The sequence below is a fragment of the Ceratocystis lukuohia genome, assembly GCF_044167205.1.
Source record: "Ceratocystis lukuohia strain C4212 chromosome Unknown Supercontig6_pilon, whole genome shotgun sequence".
NCBI lineage: Eukaryota > Fungi > Ascomycota > Sordariomycetes > Microascales > Ceratocystidaceae > Ceratocystis > Ceratocystis lukuohia.
In genome coordinates this window covers 664,109-670,108 of record NW_027263525.1, presented here as the reverse complement: position 1 = coordinate 670,108, position 6,000 = coordinate 664,109, and positions in this window count along the sequence as shown.

Genomic DNA, 6,000 nt, shown 5'->3' with positions numbered 1-6,000 from the left:
CACAAGAACCACAGCACAGAGATACGCAGCTACACAAATATGGAGGGAAGGGAGTTAGTGTTGGTTACCAGTACGAAGGTACCAGTAAAAGTAAAAAGCTCATTCCAAACCAATCCAACTCCCCCCCCCCCCCCCCCCCCATTAGTGGCTGCTAGTTTTGTTTTTTTTTTTCTGGGGAGAGGGAGGGCTTCCCTTTGTTGCGTCTAGCCGAGGTGACGGAACTGCCAACACGGCTTTGACAAGTAACCCTTTTTTCTTTCCATGTGTCCCCTTGCTCTCACATTATTCCCCCTTTAGTAGTCTTTGTTCAGCCTTGAAAAGAATGTAGGGGGAACGAAGGACTAAGCAGGGACAGCAAAGGCCCTAACCAAGACTCCCGACTCCTTGCTCGCTGGCTTTTAGGGGAGGGAAAGGAATTTCTTTTGAGCACAGGAATACGGCTTGCACAGCTGAAGCAGGATGGAAGGGAAAAGACGAAAGAATGGCAATTAACAGCAGCAGCAGCAGCAGCAGCCTGGCTACGCGAGATGAGGAATACTGTTTGTTGTGTGTTTGATGCGATGGGTCGGTCGAGTCCTCACAAATCAGAGCCCTTCTGAGCCCGTTTCGCACTACACACTTTGCATCACAACCTGGGCCAACACTGAGCACCGCATACCTCAGCTCAAGTTGTTGCCTTTCCTTTTGTCTCCTTTTGTCTCTGTCGTGCATTCATGCAAACTTGCCACAAACACCAGCGCACAACCTGCAATGTCCCAGCCGACAAAACCAAGTTAAATAGGAAAAGCTATGCGTTGTGCGTCATCGATCTCTCCTTCATTCACCTGCACCAAGTGGGCGGTCGAAAGGAGCTCGCCATTGCACAGCGAACGAACATGAATATGGAACTTGCATATAAAACAAGAACTTGTTTTTGATTTCTATTAACTAAGATCTGGTGCATGTCTGTCTCGCTGAAACGCAGAAAACGCAGGCAAACTATAATGCGCAAATGTGTCCGAGATGCCTGCCCAAGTACAGACAGTCATATGGACTGGACTGGCTGGACCCTTTGCTACAGGCCGAGTAAGCCCTGGTCTGACTGATGGGGGAGGAAAAAAAAGAAAGAAAAAAAAAAAAGATGAAAACTTCCCTAAGCTCCGTCCTATATCACGAGCAGCCCATGGGCGTAGGAGCATGAGACATGTGGTGCAAAGACGTGCAAAAAAAGTAGTACTAAATATACGAGACAGCCTGTGCACTCAAGCCTTGATTTCTTGAAGAACCGGCTCTGGAACTCGCTGAGATGTTTTTTTTTATTACATTGAGACTGGAGATAGGACACAAACAACGGAGCTGGACGGGATGGAGCACAGGTGTGTTCGTGTGCTGTTCTGTTCTTGTTTTTTGGGTCTCTATTTCCTTCTCCAGTGGCACATACATGTGCGCGCACAAATATAGAACATAGATGTTTGGATAGCACCGATGCACAGAGCTTGTCAGATGCCACGATCTACCTACTTGAAACACCAACCACCAATAGGTCCGGTACGCCCAGGGAGCAGTTGAGGACAGAGGAGAAGAGAGAGAGAGGAGGGAGAGCCACACATGGGCGTTCTGAGGCCGGGGGGCCTTCTGCAGGCCTGAGCTTGCAAAAAGAGGAGAACTAAGAGACGAGAGGGGCGACTCGGGGAGCTGCTAAAGCTGGGATAATGCTTCTATTAAGAGCGAGAGTGAGCGAGGAGTGAGTGTGAGTGTGAGTATGTGCGTGCGTGCGTGCGTGCGTGCGTGCGTGCGTGCGTGTTAGTTGTTAGTCAGCACATGGTCAATATCTAGACACAAAGTCATATGAGACCTGTTGTTGTAGTAACAAAATCCCAGACAGACATGAAGCTTAACAGAAGACAAGTTTCTTTTCGTTTCCTTTCTTTTTCCTCGAGACCAGCTCTTGTCAGCGCCTGTTTCTGCCTTTCTCCTATTCTCCTGGCTCTGTTCTTGCTTCGAGGCTCGAGTGTTGAGGCCCGGGGGGGGGGGGGGATTCGCCATGTTGTCTCTGTGTAGTCTGTTCTGCCGCATTGAAGGAGAAGCGCAGAAAGAACTAAAGAGAAAGCAGAAGGGGCCGAGCAGGAAGCAAGGAAGGAAAAGAAGAAGAAAGGAAGACACATAGAAAGACAGTGTGCAGTGGATGATCGGTGCACGCGTCTAGGACTGACTTGAGAGCTAGCTCCTTACAGAGGCAGTTGGTGGCATTGTAGGCGGCCTGTTGTTGTATAAGTGGTCTAGGGCACACACGCCGCCTAACACACGTACGCTAGCGCTATGACGGCAGTTTTCTTCAGTGGAGGTGGAGGGCTAAAACAAGGAGTCAGGCCAGGGCCTTGCACGCTGTTTTTCTCTATCGATCGATGGCCTACGAGGTAAAGACAGAAGCGAGAAGCAAGCACTGGCCAGGGGGCTGCCAAAGCTTTTCAGAAAAAGGGAGGCGCTTTTTCTCTTCCTGACTGACTTTTGATCTGGTTGGTTGGCGCTGGGGGGTTAGGGGGGGGGGGGGGGGCGTTAAAGTTGATGCTGCGGAGAGAAGACGCATTGGGCAAGAACTGCAAGCAAGAAGAAGAAGAAGAAGAAGAAGAAGAAGAAAAAAAACGCGACACATATGGTAACGAAGAAACGCAAGAAAGAAGGAGTAAGTGCCTTATGGCAATACGGGCTAAGTAGGACAAAGGGGTGTTGGTCGGACTTTTGATCCTCCTCTCTTGCTGTGCCCGCCCACAAGCAAACGCAGACAGCAGAAAAAGGGCAATGGCCGTCCAATGGCCCCGTGATGAAGGGGGATTTGTCAGAGAACTTGCCTGTGCAAAAAAAAAAAAAAAAAAAAGAATAAAAAAAAAGAATAAACAGGGCAGAATCGAGCAAATTACTCGCTCTTTCCTTTCTCTCGCAAAGCTCTAGGATGACATGACAGCTCGGCAAAGCCTTGCTCCATGCTTGCCCAATCCTCCCCTACTTTCGCACTCGCACCTCATACCTCATGCCTCTGGTCTTCCCTGCATTGCACGAAAAAGGCAACATGTCCATAAGCGTCGAGGCTGCTGCTGCTAGCCTTTCAGGCGCTGCCGTCGCGGTACTCGTCTTCACACTTGCTGTATTTCCTTGCCGTGCCCTCTGATTCAGTGCAGCCAGCAGCCAGGCCGTCGCCGGCGCAGCACGCTAGACAGCCCCAACCGTCTCTCCTTCTTCCCGTCCCATCAACATCTGCCGAGCGGACTATTACTTTCGTCCTTTTTCCTTCATTTATGCCGTTCCAAAAAGGAAATGCTCCGAGACTTGGGTAAAAAAAGGAAAAAACTCCAAAAGAGGATAAAAAACCCGGCCTCCTGTTGGCCTAAACACCATCGTCTTGTCTGCCATGGCATATTTTCCCGTGTTCTCAAACGCTGGGGCCAGCCAGAACTAACAATATGGGCTTTATTTTCGCCGGCTACTTGCTTCTTTGGATGTCCTTTCTTCCTCGCTGTGTGTTGTTCTTGCGTGGCCTAAGCCTAGGGCCCGAGCTTGCGCGCTCATGCCCCCGACGCAGCCGTGTCCAGCAACATGTACGTCTGGGGCTTACAGCTTCACTTCTTCACATCTGCACACCGGGCTCGAGCCGTCTCGCGCTCCGGCCATGCATGCATGCATGCATGCGCGTGCTTGTGCTTGCTGGCATGGTAGTCATGACAGGACAAAAAGAGAAGAAAGCTACGCCCACAAGGAAACGGCCCTTTTGTCATATGTTTCCGTGTGCGTTTCTCCGCCTGGTTTTCTGCCCTTTTGAGGGGGAGGGGGAAGGGGGAAGTGTTTCTCCCATTCCGTCTTCATTGGCCCTTGGCTCGCTTCCTCCTGGCCTGGTTCCTTTTTTCCTCTCTTCCTTTTCCGTCTTGGGAATCTTCAACTCGCCTCTCTATCTTTCTCCCCGTTCTTCTTTTCTACTCGCTACACTGTCTTGGTGCGTGCGTTGCCGGTACGGGCGGTGCGCTGTCCATGGGTCGTTGCTTGCGGGGGCATTCCGAAGGACGTCCATAAAGGTACGTGGTCAGAGAAGACTGGCTGGCTGCCTGTAGATAGAGTCAAAGTGACAGTGGACACACTGGCCATGTAGACTGGGGACTGGGGAGAATGAGGAGGTGGTATCTATATCAACCCACGGAGTTATCCACAAGCTAACGCTCCAGTCGGGGCTTTGTAAGTGCCGATTTGGCGTAGCTGCGTCCCAGCTGGTGCAAGGCATTTATTTGCTGGACCGACAAGAGCCAAAGGTATATGTGTGTATGTATACCTGGACCTGGACCTGGACATATGGAAGTCTGGCATTCCCTAGAGCTATAGGGAGTCTGAATGGCCCAATATCATCGGACACTGTCTTAATGAGCAAATATTAAAGCAGCAATAGCTTGTAATAGGCCATATCAAAGCTTGGCTATCTTCTGCACATAAGAACTTTGTTTTTTTTTTTATAGTATAGCCCAGGCGTTTGTTAGGCTAGCTTCCATCTGCTTCCACAAGACGCGCTGTGTCGGCTCTTCCTCTCTCTCCTCCCCCTGTCTGCTGGCGATATCCCTTGATCCCGGGAACAGAGCACAGGCAACAAGCTACAACAGCCTGTAATTCAATAACGTACCACTTTTCAGTCCTTAGTTATGTTGTTATTAACTTTGGTTTTTTTTCTTTCTTTTTTTCTTTTTTTCTTTGTCCCTTTTCCCCACGTACTCGAGAACTGAGCACTTTTTATTCTCTTTCTCTTGCTACTGCATCCTTTCCCGTTATCTTGTCTTTCGCCTCTTGTCTTCTCGTACCTCCTGCTCGTGATAGATGTATGCCATATATACCTATATGTGCGCGGGTATATAGAGGCACATAGTGTGACACGGCTTTATGTTCGTTGATATGTTAAGCGATAACCGGCGCTGCAAAACTCTGGTAGAAGCCTGGTTGTTTGTCCATCCATGTTTTCTTTTTCTTTTCATCCTTTGCTTCTGCCCTCACCGCCGCTTCTTTATCCCAGAACTTATTTTCTTTCTCGTCCATAGCCCTCTCCTTCTGCGATCTTTTGTTGCGCCGCTGCGCATCCTGTAGGGAAGGGACACTAGGACAGCAGGCGGCTGATAGTGCATTGTGGCTGTCGGAACAGCTGGTATCAGAAGCAATCGCTCGCAGAACAGGCAAAACAGGCCGCGTTACAACGGGCATCTGCACTGGCAAAAGCCAGCTCTACGTTGTGTGTACTTGCGGCATCAGTGCCAAAGGGGTGTGAAATTGTGCGTGTGTGTGCGTGCGTGCGTGCGTGGTGTGTAGTCTGTGACTGGATGCATAACGGCCCAGATTATCGCTCTCTCTTTGGGCGCGCGCATGCTCCGTGTATGTGCGTGTTGTGCAACAGGTCCTGGTAGCTTCTGCGACGGGGCCAGGGAATAGAAATATACAAGAGGAGGGACAATGTGGATGGCTGTCGTGCAAAATGAGATCAGAGACACAAGCAGGCGGGCGATCGGCTATGGAGACCGGGTCATGACAATGCACTACCAGGTCCCAGAGAAAACAGAGGAAAAAAATATATACAAGGAAAAAAAAAGGCCTTGTCATGGAATAGGAGTTAGAGGACCACCCCCAGGGGAGGCAGAGCCCTCAAAGTTGACACAAACACCGCTGGGGCACAGCAACGCATAAACCGGAAACACGGCACAGGCTATCGGGCTCGGACTCGGCTCGGATGCAGACTCCGAGGAATTACATGGCTGCTGACTTGGGGGTTGCTTTAATGAAACGACTTGTTATGTTTTCTCTTTGAAATCATTATTTTTCTTTCGTGGTACTAATGCTTCTTCTCTCTTTCTCTGTCACAGCCTCTGCCTCTGTCTCTGCCTCGCCTCTCGCCTCGCCCTCTGATACCCTCTTACTCTCACAACCAAACTTTTGATAAATGGCTGAGAGCCTAAACATAGACGGAGGAGCCAATCTACATGCAGATCTGTCTGCTCAAGCAAA